This window comes from Drosophila arizonae, chromosome X (genome assembly GCF_054131065.1).
Source record: "Drosophila arizonae isolate 15081-1271.41 chromosome X, UAZ_ARI_1.0, whole genome shotgun sequence".
Lineage (NCBI taxonomy): Eukaryota > Metazoa > Arthropoda > Insecta > Diptera > Drosophilidae > Drosophila > Drosophila arizonae.
In genome coordinates this window covers 450668-467137 of record NC_142927.1, presented here as the reverse complement: position 1 = coordinate 467137, position 16470 = coordinate 450668, and the positions used below count along the sequence as shown (strand labels likewise).

General features: G+C 46.1%; 1 long non-coding RNA gene across 1 annotated transcript in view; it reads right to left on the bottom strand.

The window, feature by feature from the left end:
- The window catches only part of LOC108619783 (uncharacterized), a 59318-nt gene that overhangs the window by 28944 nt on the left and 13904 nt on the right, over positions 1–16470 (bottom strand). Inside the window, exons 2-3 of the long non-coding RNA XR_001916284.2 lie at positions 6593–6777; positions 3424–3586 (exon numbers count right to left, since the gene is read on the bottom strand). This is a non-coding gene — a long non-coding RNA (uncharacterized LOC108619783). The remainder of the gene's footprint in view (positions 1–3423; positions 3587–6592; positions 6778–16470) is intronic.

Sequence of the window (16470 nt, the reverse complement as noted above, 5' to 3'; positions counted from 1 at the left end):
CGTCATCGTCGTCGTCGTCGTCGGCGTCGTCCTTGTCCAAGTCCTCGTCGTCGTCGACTTCGGCTGTTGAACGTCTTTAACTCTCATTCCCTTTCCCTTTTCTTGCTGCGCTCGCTTCTCGCTTCTCCGTTTTCCTATTACCTAAGCCACCCACCCCCAAAGCCGGCTACCCCCTCCCCCCGCCAGCTACCTCCTCGTTCATCTATTCATTCCTCCTGTTCCAGCAGCCATTAAGTTTTCTCGCTGTAATAAAAAATTTTCCTTTTTTTGCCGCGCATCACAGAATGTTTATATATATATATATATCTTTGTGTGTGTGTGTGTGTACCTTTGTGTATGAAAGTGTGTGTGTGTGTGTAGATACTAAATTTTCTAGTTTGTTTTTTTTTTTTTTTGTATTTCCCTTTTACTCTATACTTTGCCTTTGCCTTGGCATTAGTGTTTATTTTTTTCTTTTTGAAAAGAAGATTTATGTAAAACGTTCGGGGAGTTAGTGCTGCGACAGAGCAGCTAGCTGCGGCAGTGGCAGCAGCAGCGACAGCGCCGCCGACGCCAGCAGCGACAGCATTAGCAAAATAGTCGCAGATGCTGTTGCTGTAAGTTTTACGCAGTCCAAAAACAAAACTGCCAAAATACCCATCGCCCTCCGCGTGGCTTCCTTCGCCTACCTCAAGCTCCAGCAGCCGCCCCTGACACAACCCCTCCAGCCAGACCAGACCAGACCAGGCCAGGCCAGGCCAGAGCAGACCAGAGTGTCCCCCACCTTCACCCTTACCGCAGGTCGGCGGCTGTGTTGCCTGCGGAGCCGCTGCGCTTGACTGCGACCAGCAACTGGAACGGCAGGACCTTCGCTCCTGGCCCTGGGCTGGCCTCACCCCCACACCTCAGCCGTGTACTACTGCCCTGCCCCTGGTCCCCTATCTCGGAAGTTTGGCAAGTTTCATGTTTAGATTTCTAAGTCGCCTGCCAAAAGCTCCCGCTTCGGATTTTCCGCTATAAATATACATTTCGTTGCGCCTCCCCTCCCACTCAGCCCGCCGCGAATAGCAACTACATTTACTTGATTACTATACAGCTGGTCAATAATTAAGGCAAGGTGTAGGCTGTGTGAGACATACCCTGTAAATACCCCAGCCCAGAAGGGTCCAGCTCCCGAAGGACTTCTAAGCACTTGGTAGAGCAGGTCGGTCGAAGATGTCTGCTGAAGCTGCTGATGTGCTGTGCTCTGCTGCTGCCTGCCTGCCTTTGTTTTGCCTTGGCCTTGGACGAAAGGGTTCAATGCACATTGCAGTGCATTCAATTATTGACAAAGTGGCAAACAGTCGATTTACGCAAGTGTCAACGAGGGCGACTGGAGAGGGGGCATTTGGGTGCTGTAGAGAAAGGCCTGTGCAAAGCTGGGCAAGCCGAGAAATATAAAGAAAAAACCCACAAGAAACAAAGAGAAACCCAGCACACATTCAATATTTGCTGATGAAACGCGAACATGCGAGAGCACTAGAGGTGGCGGGGGAGGCAGAGCAGGGAGAAGCTCGCTTTGTTTATAGCCACATTTTAGTTGAAGCTCGAGCCCGCTTAGCCGATTATTGAATCAGCTGCTGAATGCGATCACCCGATCGCCGACTGCGCGAGCCCCATTGCCACGTGCCTCAAAGAGCTGCATGCAGATACAGATACAGATAGAGATAGAGATAGAGATAGAACTGAAAACAGATACGGGTCGAAGTATGAAATACAGATATATGTAGATACGCTTGCATAGATACAGCTGGCTAAAACCTAAAATCGAAGTAGTTAAAACTTTTCCCTGGCTATAGGATCAGCATCAGCACCTTCTTGACTCTCCCTCTCTGCCTCTATCGCAGCCTCTCTCTCTCTCTCTCTATCTCTCTATCTCCCTCACACTCTCTATTTGTGTATCTGATTCTGCCTCTGTTGTTTCGTCTTGCGACTATGTGCAGCACTAACAGCAAAAACAACAACAGCGGAAGCGACGCGTAGCAAAACGAAAAATGCCACAAAACGTGCTTCTAAGTTATTTTTCATTTGACCCCCCCCCCCCCCTTCTCCACCCCTCTCTAGCCACAAGCTGCAGGCAAAGCCCGTACCCTTACACACCAGCACACACACACACACACACACTGGCCAGAGCATCTTAGATGCTTGAGAGCTGCTTGCTATTGTGCTTGTTGTTGTTGTTTTTATCCTTCACACAGACACACACACACCCACACACACGTACACAGCTACAACAAAAGATTGTCGAGTAGTTAGGTAACGGCCAACAGGCAACTGTAACGGTAACAGTGACAGTAACGGTAACGGTAACGGCAGCGGCATTGGGGCAGACAGGCATTTTAAGATTTATGTCGGTGATTATTTCTAAGTTTTTGTGCGCTTAGCAATGCGCCGCCCCCTCGCTCAGTTCATGACATACGAATAGCTGCAGGGTAGATCTTTATATATATATATACACTTATAGAGAGAAAGAGAGAGAGAGAGAGAAAGAGAGGGAGAGAGAGAGAGAGAGGGAGACATGTGGAGAAGGCACGTAGCAGCGCCAAATAGTGACCCCCAGTGAATAGCCTAGGCACCCATCTGGCTGCGAGTGAAACGTCTTTTGTGGCTGTGCCAAAATAACTCATACGCTGCGTATGCCATTGAGCGGACGGACAGACTCGGCCTGCATTGACTGCACACGCTGCGAGTCCAGTTTTGATCTCTAGTCTCGCTCTGAGCTCAGCTTGAGCCATGGCCCAGCTAACGAGTCGGCATAAAAAATGTATCTAATGCTTATAGCTACCCTTGCTTCGTCTCACTACTCCCCCGCACTCCCCACTCCTCACTTCCCACTTCCCACTCCTCTCCTACTTCCTCACCTCACCGCGCACTGCTGGCGTTTGCGTTTGCCTGCTTTTCAATTCCCATTCTTGCCTTAGCTTCATTGTGTTGGCATCTCGTTTTTTTCCTTCTTCTTCTTCTTCTTCCTCTAAGCACAATACTATTTTCTTTTTTTCTTCTTCTTCTGTTGTTGTTGTTACATTTAAAATGTTTTATTTGGCCATTTGTATGTTTTATGGGAGCCGTCGTTTACCGCTACCTACGAATTCGACCCATGCCTGGGCCTGGGCCCGCACCCCTCGCCCACCTCTCGCCTTCTGTGTCGCATTTATATAAACATATACACTTGAATATATATTTATATATATATATTTATAAACGTGTGCGTATGTATTAATTTAATTCGAAAGACAGGCAAATATTATCCGATCTAAGCAAATCCAGGGTATTAGTGTATTATAGACTTGAGTTGTTAGCGCGAAACTAAGTTGGATTTGGAGGAATTCCGAAGACGCATTAAAGACATTCTTACGTGCTAGTACATATATATTTGTAGTCTCGTCTTGCATGAGTAGAACTTACGCCCATTAGAGAGTTACTTGAGGTAGTTCTGCAGAGTGCCTCATCTCCTCCTCTTATGCAATCTCGCTCAAGGTCACTCAAAGCATTTCTTCCACTTTTGGGAATCATTGAGATCAGTTTTCATACATGATTATAGAATATTGACGCCTCAGTATTGCTTGACCTGGATGGAAAAATTAAGAAAAGGAAATTGAGTTTGAACATTTTTAATAGCTCTATAAATATCCAAATATCGGGTAAATCATTTCGAATGAGTTTATCATTTATGAAGATACAACCGAGATGTAAACTGAAACCTCAACCCTTAGTAATGATGTGTCTGATAGATTCATCAAGTTGGGTACATTTGATAATCCTTGACTTTTCTGAATCTATCTCAATCATCTCTGAGGTATTTCTGAGGTACTCTTAGCATGTAGTAGAGGGTCCTCTCTAACTACACATCATTACTAAGGATCTGTGAGCTTTCGACTGTAAGAGTTAGCTATATATATCTAGATTCATAGGGGAAATCGTCCATAGCAACTCAATCCCATTTCCGAGCACTTCGTACCACTGTATGCACTCAACTTTCGTTTTTCTTTGGTCTTTGCTGCTGCTGCTTCTTCTTTCTCGCTTTGTATAACCCATGCCCCAAAACTAATCGCAACTCCTCGAAAGGGAGCAGCAACAGCAGTCGCTGTTCTCTAACAATGCACAAAACAAAGAGAGAGAGAGAGAGAAAGAGAGAGAGCGAACGCGAATTCTAAATTAAAAGTAATAATAAGTATGTTATGTTTGAGCAAACGGAGGTGTGTCGAGCTAGGGGAGCGTGGGAGTATGGGGGTGTGGGGGTATGGGGGTAGCTACCCTGCGAACTTAGACATTGAAATGAGAATTTTTAAATATAAAAGGATGCCACACACACATACACACCCACACACGCGTACGCAATATGCATGTGTATTTGCCCCAGCCCCACCCCCTCGACTGCCCCCACCTGACATCTACTAGCAACAACTAATGCCAAAGCCCTGGCTGTAGCTGGTCTCCGGCGTCTACAACGCTACCAGCGCTGCCGTCGCTGTTGCTGTTGTTGTTGCTGTCGCCGTCGACGTCAGCTGCCGCTAGCAATGCAAAAGAAATATTGCAACCCTCGGCAGAGGGTTGTGTGTCTATGTGCGTGTGTGTGTGTGTGTGTGTGTGTGTGCTTTTTATTTTCTAAACTTTACTGAAGTTGTCGTTTTTTTTTTTTTTTTTGTTGTTGCTTCTTCTTCTCCTCTTTGAATGCTTTTTTATACATGTTTATATGTATATATAGTACCCGTACTTAGTGGCTGGGCAATGCCAAAAATACACTGAGCGAAATTCCGAAGAGACTCCGAAAGACTGAAAACATTGCGCTTTCTCTTTAAATATACAAGTAGAGAGCAGAGGGGGGTAACAGAGTTGCCGGACTTAGGGGAAGAGTCACTGCAAAAATCTAATGTCGATCCCCTATGGAGCTAGGGAGCACACGGGGTACAAACCTGACCTGGGATAATGCAGGAGGAGGCTGTATGGAAGGATATAGGCATCCACCTCCCTCCCCTACTCCCCCCAGCGGGTAGGGAAAGTATTTAGCAATATCGAGAGAGATGTCAAATATCTATATCAATTGCGAACTATAGCCCATTATTATGCCCTTCTGCCTCATGTATAACTAATCATCGCCTAGCCGACTATTCCATATGATCTCCCCTATCCACAACTCAGTTTTGCTCAGTGTACGCTTTGTATTGGCGTCTGTCTGTGTGGCGTTGTCATTGCGCCTAAAAAGCACCTTTTTCCACTACAATTCCGCTTATCCTGCCAGTGCCTCAGCCTCAGCCTCAGCCTCAGCATTATAACAGAATGGCACAACAATTTACAACACACACACCCCCACACACACACACTTAAACAAGCCGCCACCATAAAACATAATATGTATGAGATTTTTCTTTCGTTTATTTTTTTTAACTACGAACACGTAGTTAAAAAATGAAAAAATTTAGAACTGCAAACGAAGATGAAGATGCTGCTGTATGTGCGTGTGTGTAAGCGAGCGGGAGGAGTGGGCGAAGGGGGCGAGCGGGGGTGCCTGGGCTGTACCTAGCAGAAGAGCTACGGCGGCATCGACGCCAGCATCAACGTCAGAAAATTGAAAACAGAAAAAAAAGAAAATAATACAACTACAACGCACCGACGACGACGACGACGACGACGACGTCTGCCATCGTCTCAGTCTCAGCTGGCTTTGCTACAGCCAAGTCGCAACTACACAGACACACACACACACACACACACACAGAGACAGAGGCACGCACAGACATGCATATAAACCACCCTTGAAAAAATCTCGCGCAGCAAAATCTAAAGCAAAAATTTCAAGAGACGAAAAAAGCGAAACGAAGTGCAAAAGTATAGAAAGAAATGTTGAAATAAAAACCTTGTTTCCGCGCAAGTTACAACAGCTTCCCCCGCGACACTCCGCTCCGGCTCTACCAGTTGGCAAAAAAGCTAAGCACACACACACACACACACACACACACTCACCCACACACACACGCACACTACTTATTTGGAGGGGTTACGAGTACATGCCGTATCCACCTTGAAGAGAAAGTACGATATTTGCTAGCAATAAAAGTAGTAATCAGTCGCGGTGCCTTCCTCACACACACACACACACACACACACACACACGCACGTACATACAGGCATGCAGCGCACACGTACACACATATACACGTGCATACATACACATACATATAAAAGGCGAGCGAATCGCCGAGGTTGCTCTGTCGACATTCCCGAGTTAGAAAGAGATGAGCATTAGAAGCGGGCAGCAGGCAGCCAAAAGCAACAACAACTCTGCGTAGGGAGGCGACAGGGGGGAGGGGGGCTTAGCGTGGCGGGAGGAGGGGTAGCAGAGAGCTGCTGGCTGGTTTAACAACTGCTCCGCGTAACGAGAACTTTTCATTTTATGTAATTTCACTTCGCCGTTTTTTTTCGCCGCGCTGCTACTTTTTTTTTTTTTGCGCTTTGCTCATTTTTCTATAACATTCGAATTTTTAAGTGAGTGTCGCCGGCGCTGCCGACGTCGCTGCCGGCGTCGCTGTCACGCATGTCGCCGCGGCTGGCTGTCTTTACTTTTGCTTTTGCTTACCCCATTTTTTCGCCCCTAGCGAGCTGCAATGTTTTTTTTTTTTTCAACTGCTACTGCTGCTGCTTCTTCTTCTTCCTCCTTTTTTTCTCGCTAACTAAGACATTCGCTGTCGCTGTTGCTGTCGCTGACGCTGTTGTTGGCGCTTACGCCAGCTGCGCTGCCAGCGTCGGCAGTTTTTTTGTGTGCTGAAATTACGAAAGCGACATTAATTTTTTAGAATTGCGCTTATGCGTGGAAAAGCAGTTAGCCTAGTGCGAAGGAGGCGCGGCAGCAGGGGGAGGAGCAGGTGGAGCTGAGGCAGCGACTGCGCTGCTTGCCAAACTTTCACTACGGGTTTGGGGCTTGAGGCTTGGGGGATTGGGTTGACTGAGGGGGTGGAGAATGGGGGATGGGGGTGGGGGATGGGGTGCGGTCGGTGGTGGGTGGCTCAGCAGAAGTTGCGTTTTAAATGGGTAGTAAACGCGCATGTATGTAGTTATATTATTTTTTACGAGCGCGATATGTTGTGTAAAATAGCATTCTGCCTCAGTCAACAACCACGCCTACTCCCCGCCCCACGCATATCTTCATATACGCATACATGTGTGTGCTTTGTCTGTATGTAGGTATGCAGATGAGTTGGCTGTAAGTTTTCACTTTACGCTCAGGTGTGCTTCAGGTGTGGGTAGGAGGGAAGCCCTTACGATGCCTTTGTAGCACACACATTTGTATTATATGTATGTACATACATACATATGTGTATATTTAATACGGATGAGGGACTGGTTTCATAAAGCGCGCTCTCAAGGGCTATTCCTTGAATTGATCGTATCAATTCTATAACTAAGAATCCAATCCAATCCACTTTTCGAGAATATTAATGGGTTAATTATTCAATTGATTAATGTGTATTTAAATGTATTAAAAAGCACTCATTTTGATATTGACAATAGTCGATCTGTTTTTCCAACTGAAGAACCAAAGGTAACTAAGAGAACCTTTACACACTCTTTGCAACAGTTTATCGATCAACCCATAGTTATCGTTATCCTTCAGTCTAAAGAGTAGAAATTTCGAATTGTCGATAACATTTCTATTCACTTGCTTACTTTATCCCATTACCCAAAAACCAAAAATCGATAAATCGATATCTATGCAAATCTAAAAATCGATAAATCGATATCTATGCAAATCGATAGTCATAGTTTGTGCTCAGTCAAAATTCATATGTATGTATATATTCATCTCTTGTGGCTTTCATCCGCCTATCGGTGCTCATAGACTAGTCATCAATTATAAATCGATATTCATGAATTATTAGCCAATTAGGCTCATGTTTGCCCAAAACAGTCATGGCCAATTTAATGAGATGAGCAGAGCAGAGTGCATCGCGTCGCATCGCATCGCATCGGCATTCGCTTCGACTATTTTGATCGTTTGCTTTTCCGCCAAACACTTTTCCATACATTTTACTTAATTTATGGCCACACCCCCTGCCTGTGCGCTTGTCTCTGCCCCTAGATAGCCTCGCATGTGAAATTATTTACGCGACAATCGAAATGGTTTTTTTGCTTTATAAATGAGGAGAAAACCTCATGAATAATAGCGCAAAATATTTGACGTCAGATGCTTTTTTATATATTGTAATTATAATGGCAAAGTTTTTTCCACTTCCAGCTCCACTCTTTTTCGACATTCATATTTGCCTATGTAATGGTTTTTTATTGCAAAAGAATGCATACAAAATAAACAACAAATCAAACGAAAAAAAAAAAATACAAATAAATAAAAAATAGATGAAAAAATGATGGAAATATTTTGTGTGTGCTTTGGGGTTGGCAAAAATTTATTGATGAAGCGAGAGCAAAATAACCAAGAAGAAAGAAATGGCAGCCAAATGAAATGTTAATTTCAAACACACACACACTCGCTCTCTCGCTCTATCTCACTCGCTCCCTCTCTTTCCCTCAGCTTGACAGCTGACACCGGCAATAGCAAACAATGGGAATCACAATGACTGACCGATCCTGGCCTTGTGCCTTGTGCCTTCTGCCACGCCCCGCTTGTCTAGCGCCCGCTTGACCCCTGGCCAGCCCAGCGCCCCCTCCGCCCCTCCCTCACTGTAAGCACAGCAAAATGAATATCATGCTGCCAAATTGTCATAACAACAGCAGCAGCAGCAGCAGCAGCAGCAACATGACTTGCCCATTGCCCGAGCGAGCGGCAAAGCCTAGAAATTTTTTCAAAATTCAACAGAGTCTAACTAGAGGTGTGTGTGTGTGTGTGTGTGTGTGAGCATGTGTGTGCGTGCTTATTGTTTGTCTAAAAAGAAAGAGTGTTTGCTAACGTTATTAGACAATGCCATTGACTAAGGCCGACAAGCAAACGCGAATCACAGACAAAGGCAGCTGCCAAAGCATTTCCCAGCCCCAATGAGAAAACAAAGAAAAGCTCTTTTAACTTTTCACTTTTGCATCCGTATATCAATCTGACCAAGATATAGACTACAGACATGGACATAGATATAGACACACATATACAAATACAAGAATTGGGTTTCATCATATATGTGGGTAGTACAGTAACTCCCGATGATCCAAACAATCTCCAATCTGAGTAGCTCAAAGTGTTTCAACATCATATACAACCATTTATTATAGCTTGGGAAGCTTCACTGTAGTTGTGTTTCGCCTGATGCAAATTCTGTTTCATTATTGTAGTGTGAAGTTGTTTTTTCTTTCGAGATATTAATAGACTTGATAAGTGCGGATATGGATAGTTAAGTAGAAGTAGTGGAAGTGGAAAGAACTAGAGAAACAAGGAAAAGACTAAGAGGATAAGGAAGAGAACAAAATAAATATATGCAGGAAGAGGAAGGAGGCGACGAAGAGGATGAAAAAGGGGGTCTTAAGAAACTGAAGAAGAAGAAGAGGTATGTATACAAAAACGGAGCCTGAAAAAGCGAAAAAGATAATGAAGTAGGAAGGCATAGAAGTATAAGAAGAAGCAGAAATACAACATGAGCTTGTCAAAGCTCAAAGCTGGAACTTACTCAAATTCCAGAGCACACACACACACACTCATACAAATGAAAACACACACATACACACTCTCTCTCACGTACGTATATGTATTTACATATATAGCAAACGTGAACGCAGTAAAGGAATGTGCGTAATATATATAGTATATTATATTATATATATAAATATATATGTGTGTGTGTGTGTTTGTGTGTGTGTGTGCACTCACACGACGACCCCAGCGACATGCTAAAAATTTGTATAGAAAATTAGTTAAAAAATTACTCCGCAGACACGCGCACACAAACAATTTACATGACTGGAGCGTGGGGGAGGGGTAAGGGGGCCAACTGGTATATGTGTGTTGTATGTGCACACGCACACACACATATGTAGTCGCATACACACATTTGGCATTAGTGGGCGGTGTTAGAAATTTGCGTGGATCCTTCCTTGCCCATTGTAAAGGCGACATTACTACCTCCACACACACACACACAAGCACACACATACACACACACATACTGACACACAGACAGAGACAGAGGAAGATAGCAGAGAGCACCGCGTGTGCTGGGCTACTTCTACTTTTTTTTGAGCACACACACACACGTACATACATGTACAGACATGTGCCATGTGTGTGTGTGTGTGTGTGTGGGTGTGTGGCGCGCGAGTTGAAAGTTTGTCATAAAGCACCCCATTAAAAAAAGAGGCTCACAACGAACGCTTCACAAAATTAGAAATGGACTGAGCGGGGGCGGGACCATGCCTCCCTCCGACCCCCCTTTCGGGCTGGGGTTACGAGCTCTGCGTGGCAGCAAGCGAGACAGAACGAAAGCAGCCACCAAATTAAACATAAATGCGAATTAGAAAAAACTTTTCGTTTTTTCATTCTCTTTTGCGAACGGCGGCAGCAGCAGCAGCAGCAGCAGAAGAAGAAGCAGCAGCGAGAACGAAGCAAACAAAGAGAGAACAGACAACTAGCGAAGAGCTAAAAGCCAAAAACAGGCTCCAATTGCAGGTGATCTATTTCGAGTAGTGTTGGCAATTTGGCTTTTTCTCGACAGATCTAGCTTTTTTTCTTTTTTGTAACATACTCTGCAATGCCCTGATTTGAATGTTGGGTATATAAGCGGTGATTGGGGGTGCCATCAATATGACCTCAAATCTCGAGAACTATTCAAGCTAAGAAATCTTAATTTTAAACAGTTATACTATATTCCAGTATATCATACGGCATTCCGAGTAGCGGGGTGGTCGTGTATGCTAGCTATTTCCGTCTGACCGTCCGTATCTTTCAAAGATCTCCTGCAGATCATACGTAGTACGAGCTGATCTTTTTCCCAGCTTTCCCTGATAGTCAAACAATTGACTGTTTATATCAAACGAATTCAAGTTCACTTCAGGGTATCTCCTAGTCGTGCACTCCCTGGAGCACTCTCAGCTTTTCTTATTACTATTTTTTGATCGGCTCTGTGCAATGCGAACTATGATAGGTCGTCTAAACTGTGTCAGCTGTGCTGCAGGATCGACTCGGGCAAGGCTTCTCTACAAATTTCTTGTTTGCAGCATTTGCCACATGCCACATACCACATGCCATGGCTACCACACACACACACACACACAGAGCAGACGTGTGCAGTTGTTTTTGGCAATTAACCAAGAGTGCTGCTGGCTGCGACGTCGACGCCCATCACTCCTCTGCCTCCCCAATCAGGCAGGGAGTAGGGGCTAGGGGGCTGAGGGCTGAGCTACCCCCACTAAAAAGGTACACATACGCACAGTTTTTTGTTGCCTGCGTCGCACTCCACATTTTTAAATATTTTTAACTGCTGCGCATCGTTTCATGCCTGGGTAGGCCAGAAGGGCGGCAGGAGCAGGGGCAGGAGCAGGGGCGAGGGCGGGGGCGGTGTTGGCTCGAGGGGTACACTTGGGGAGTGGAGGTAGCTGGCAGCGTGGCAAGGTTGGCGGGGTGTTAGGGTTGATATTCGTTTGGCGCTTTTCTCTGTTTGGTTAATATTTTGGCTCGTTTATGGGCAATGCGTGTGCGTGTGCGTGTGCTCATGTGTGTGTGTGCTGTGTATGTGTATGTGTGTGGGCGTTCGCGGAGTCTTTGTGGGTTCGCTAGTGTATATACATAAGTGCACACACACACACACACACACACACACACACACAGATAGGTGTAGGCTGTTCGGCTCACACTCAAATAGCTCCGCCCCCCAAGCGCCGCCCCAGCCACTCCGCCGCCGCCCGCTCTAGAGGCAGCGAGTCATGTGCGTAATATATTAAGCGACAAAAATGAAGAAAAAAAGTAGGTGGAGCTGTAAAACTGAGCGCTGACACTTGCTGCGTCCACCGGACCGCCACACCGCCTTCGCCAACCTACCTCTCCCTCTCACTCCTCTCTCTTTCAATTCAAAGCTCAACTCTTTCAATGATTATTAATTGATTGACTGTCTATACATAGAGTTTCAGATATGTCCACAAATCAGTTTTCAATTATCAATAAAGTTCGAGAATAATTAACTATAGCCCATATATGATCTTTGGAGCGCGGTCTCAATATCGAAAAACTCGAAATGCACATAGCACTCGAACGTAATCACATACCACATACCACTAACTGATCTACAGATCCAGGTGGACTGATAGATCATTATTGAACTGCAATTGAACTCGAACTCGGCTCTGGCTAGTTTCTCATGCATAGGAATAGAGGAACTTTCTTATATACAAGATCCTTTTACTTTGGAATTATCTGAAGCGAAATCAGTTTTGACCAAGGCTAATTTGACGATCTGAAATCTCCATCTAGTGAAACTTACGCACACATACACTACTATACAGTAAGGGGCCGAACACACACACATACACAGGCTTTGAAACACGCCCAACCACTACATACATATGCAAAACAGCTATTCCTATTGGCTAATTACAACGAGCTGAAAAATTATACACAGCGAATAATCTACATAAGATGTTACATACATACATACATACGTACATCAATGCCTTGGGCTTATGAGTATGCGCGCGTGAGCTCCGTCTGTGTGTGCGAGTGTGTGCCTGTGTGAGTAATTTAAAAAAGAAAACACACACACGTCGTCGTCGACGAGTTGCTCATGTCTAAGAAAATATGCTGAAACTTTACCCCAGCAAAAGAAAAAAAAAGGTAAAGCAAACTCAGAATCAAGGCAAGTGTAACGGTGTGTGTGTGCATGTGTGGATGTGTGTGTGAGTCGAGTAAATCAAAATTTTGTGCACCCACACAGACCCAAGCTGAAACACTACTTGCGCCCCCTTCACACACACACACACACACACACACAAGCCCACAGCCAGCATCTTAGATTTTTATTCAACACAATGAAGTTGGCTGCACTGGCAATAGCAACAGCAACAACAGCAACAGCAACAATAACCGCTAACAAACTACAAGTATTTACAGCCACATGCAGCTCAAATAATTTGTAGCATTTGCCTGCTCTACTCTACACCTCAGACACCCCATACAAGCCCCCTCGCCCGCCCCCAGCCCCTCGTCAAAGCACTAACGCCACGCCATATTCGTCGCTTTGTCTAGTTGGGAGCGCTAAATAAAACTACAACGAAGACGTCAACATCCACGTCGATTGTGTTACACTGTCTCTTGGCCTTGCTCTCCCAGCTACACGCACACACACACACACACACACACAGAAGCAGGCGGGTGCGCTCTTACGATTTGTAAAAAGGCGAAAAAGAAAGAAAGATAGAAATAAGGAAAAAAAAAAAACAGAAATGTCGGCGCACTTGTTGGCATCTCGAAGTCGCCGCGCCGTCTAAGAGCAAAGCGAAGAGAGCATAGCATACTTAACAGCGAGCCAAGACACGAGCCACGGCACGAGGCGAGGAGAGGCTAGGCGAGGCGAGGCGAAGAGCGCAGCCTAGGCGAAGAGCGCAGTAGAGCGCGCTGAGGCAAAGCAAGACAGGGCAAGGCGCGGCGAGACGAGGCGAGCGCAAAGGCAGCGACGCTGCGTGGCGCTACTGGTGGGTACTTTACTTGATGATTATGGCGACGATAATGATGATTGGAATGGCTTTGATGGCGTTGAAAATGAAGATTGCGTGTAGTAGATTTCTTTGTGCTTCTTTTTCATTTTGTGTTGTTGTTGCTGCTGGGTCCAGTGGCTTGTGCGTGTCCTGCCTGTGTGTGTGTGTGCTAGTGGTAGTGCTTGTACTTGTGCGTGTGTGGGTGGTTAGCTTAAGGTAATGCTTACAACTACACACTATCAACATTTGATTTTATTACGCTCATTTGTATGCACACACACACATACATACAGAGTGGCTGTATGGATAGTGCGTGTGCATGTGTGTTTGTATGGGTGTGTGTGTGTCCGCCTGCTCAATTTGACGCCCATAACCACTAAACTAAATTATAAGAATAGATTCGCAGACTGCGAGCGAGAGGGAGAGAGAGAGGGAGTGAGATTGAGTGTGCGAGCGAGAGAGAGTGAACTACTTTGACCTCCTACTGTGATGGACGCTGGCATCGCGGCCAGCGCTGGCGTTGACGTCGACGGCAATGAAGGACGTCGCCGCCGTCGCCATCCTCACACGGCGACTTTTGCCGGCTGCCTGAGTTCATCTTACATTTTTTTTCTCATCTTATTTATTTTTATTTTTTTTCTTGGTTTTGGTTTTTTCGGCCAGGCAGTCAGCCAGCAGCAGGACCAAATCGCCAGCGTCTTGCAAGGCAGTTAGTAACTGTTAAGACGTCGCGGTCGTCTCGTCTCGTCTCGTCCCGTCGTCATTCTCGCTTCATTTGTGGGTTGCCCATTCGCTGCACTTCACTTCGCCTCTCACTGCTCGCTTCTCGCTTTACTCGTTTAGTTTTCTGTTCTCTGTTCTGTTTGTGTTTTCACATTTTCTGTTGTTTGCCGGCTCGCCTCAGCAGCAGCCGGCAGCAGCCGCAGCCGCAGCCGGAGAGGCAGCTACAATAACAGTTAGCTCGCTCGGACAAGCGCCGGACAGGCTAGAACGTGTTGCTTGCGCTTGTAACGGTAATGGTAACGGTAACGGCAGCTGTAACGGTAACTGTAACTGGGAATCTGTGAATGTGAATGAGAATGTTAGCTGCTGTGATTTACTAACTGTTCTTTGATGTGACCTAACATCAATGCGAATGAGAGACAGAGATAGAGAGATAACGCGCGATAGAGAGACAGAGAGAGTCGGTTGTTTTGCTTCCCCTTTTTGCAACAATATTATTAATTATATTATTAAAAATACAAATTAATAAAAAAAGTACTCACACACTTAGACACATGCAAATAAATCTATTCACACACACTCACACACTCGTAGCCGACTCGCTGATTTTTTTTTTTTTTTTTTTTTTTGCTGTCGGCTCAAATATATTTTTTGTGCGTCGCCCCGTCGATTTCCCCTTTTCAACGCCAGTGGGTGGCAGCTTAACCCCTCCCCCCTCTGCCTCCCTCTCCTTCTCCTGCGCCCCTCTCCACCCATCCACCACACTTACTGCACATAGTTGTATTTTGGATTTTTTGCCCTTTACAATTTGTTGTTGTTTTTTTTTTTTTTTAAATTTCGTGCCGTCGCACGGGGGTTGTTAGTGTGTGTGTGTGTGTGTGTGCGAGTGTATTTGCGGCAGCGACGTTGGCGCCGCAGTCGCAGTGAACGCAGCATGCAGCGGGGTTGGTTATGGGCTTCCTTTTTTTTCGCTCACACACACACACACACACATGCGCGCTCACTCTTTTCTTCTTTTTTGTTTCAGCTCATTGTTGTTCTTGTTGTAGTTGCTGCTGCTTTTGGTTTTAGCATTTTTCGTTTTTACTTTTTTTTTTGTTTTGTTTGCGATTTTCCTTTGGCCGACGTTGCCGTCGCTGCCGACGTCGCCGTTCGCAGCCTTTTTTAACGCCGCACGCAGCATGAAAACAAAAAACAACACAAGAGATGAAAAAAAGCTAGTTGTTGCTCGCGATTGGGGGTGGGGTGGGGTCTGGGGTTGGCTGCTGCCGCCACATGACATAGGCCGCAAAGCAGGGTGAAACGACTGGAACGGGTGGAATGGGTGGAACGGGTGGCAATGGCAATGAGTAATGAGAGTGTTTAGTGCTCGTGTGTAGTTTGGCGGGCGTCGCAGTCACCGTCACCGCCGCCGTCGCCGTTGCCATCGAAGTCGGCAGCGGACAGTAGCGCAATTATGCCCTTAGAAGAGCCAAAAAATGCCGGCCACTGTCGCTGCTGGCGTCGCAGTCGACGCCAACGACGCCTTCAAATCATAGCACAACATTTGGCGCACTCTGCCTATGTGTATGTGTGTGTATGTGTGTGTGTGTGTGTGTGTGTGTGTGTGTGTATTGAAAGGGGGTGGGGTGGGAGTGCTCTGCGTATGTAATGGCTTCAATTGTGTGCTAAATTTTCTATTTCATTGTCGCGCTGACTGCGCAGCAGCGACCGCAGCCGCAGCATCAACGGCGCGTCGTCTTTTAGCTTCGTGTCGCGATGTCTGCTGCTTCGGCTCGGCTTCGTGCGGCGACGACGACGACGAGGAGGCCGAGGACGACGTGGACGACGTGGACGAGGACGAGCGCGACTCTTTTTAGCCACAGTTGCTGCGCTGCCACCACGCTGCGACTGCGACTGCGATTGCTGCTGCTGCGACTGCTACGGCTGCTGCTGCGGCTGCTGCTGCTGCTGCTGCCGCTGCTGCCGGCTCGTCCTGTGGCTGTGACTTGCCCGTTACTTGGCTCACTTCAATTGAGTTCCGTTTTTAAAAATAACGTTAGTTGCTGTTTGTTGCTCGTTACGTGCGCGTGTTGCGACGCGCAACAGAAAAACAAATATAAGCAAAACTGA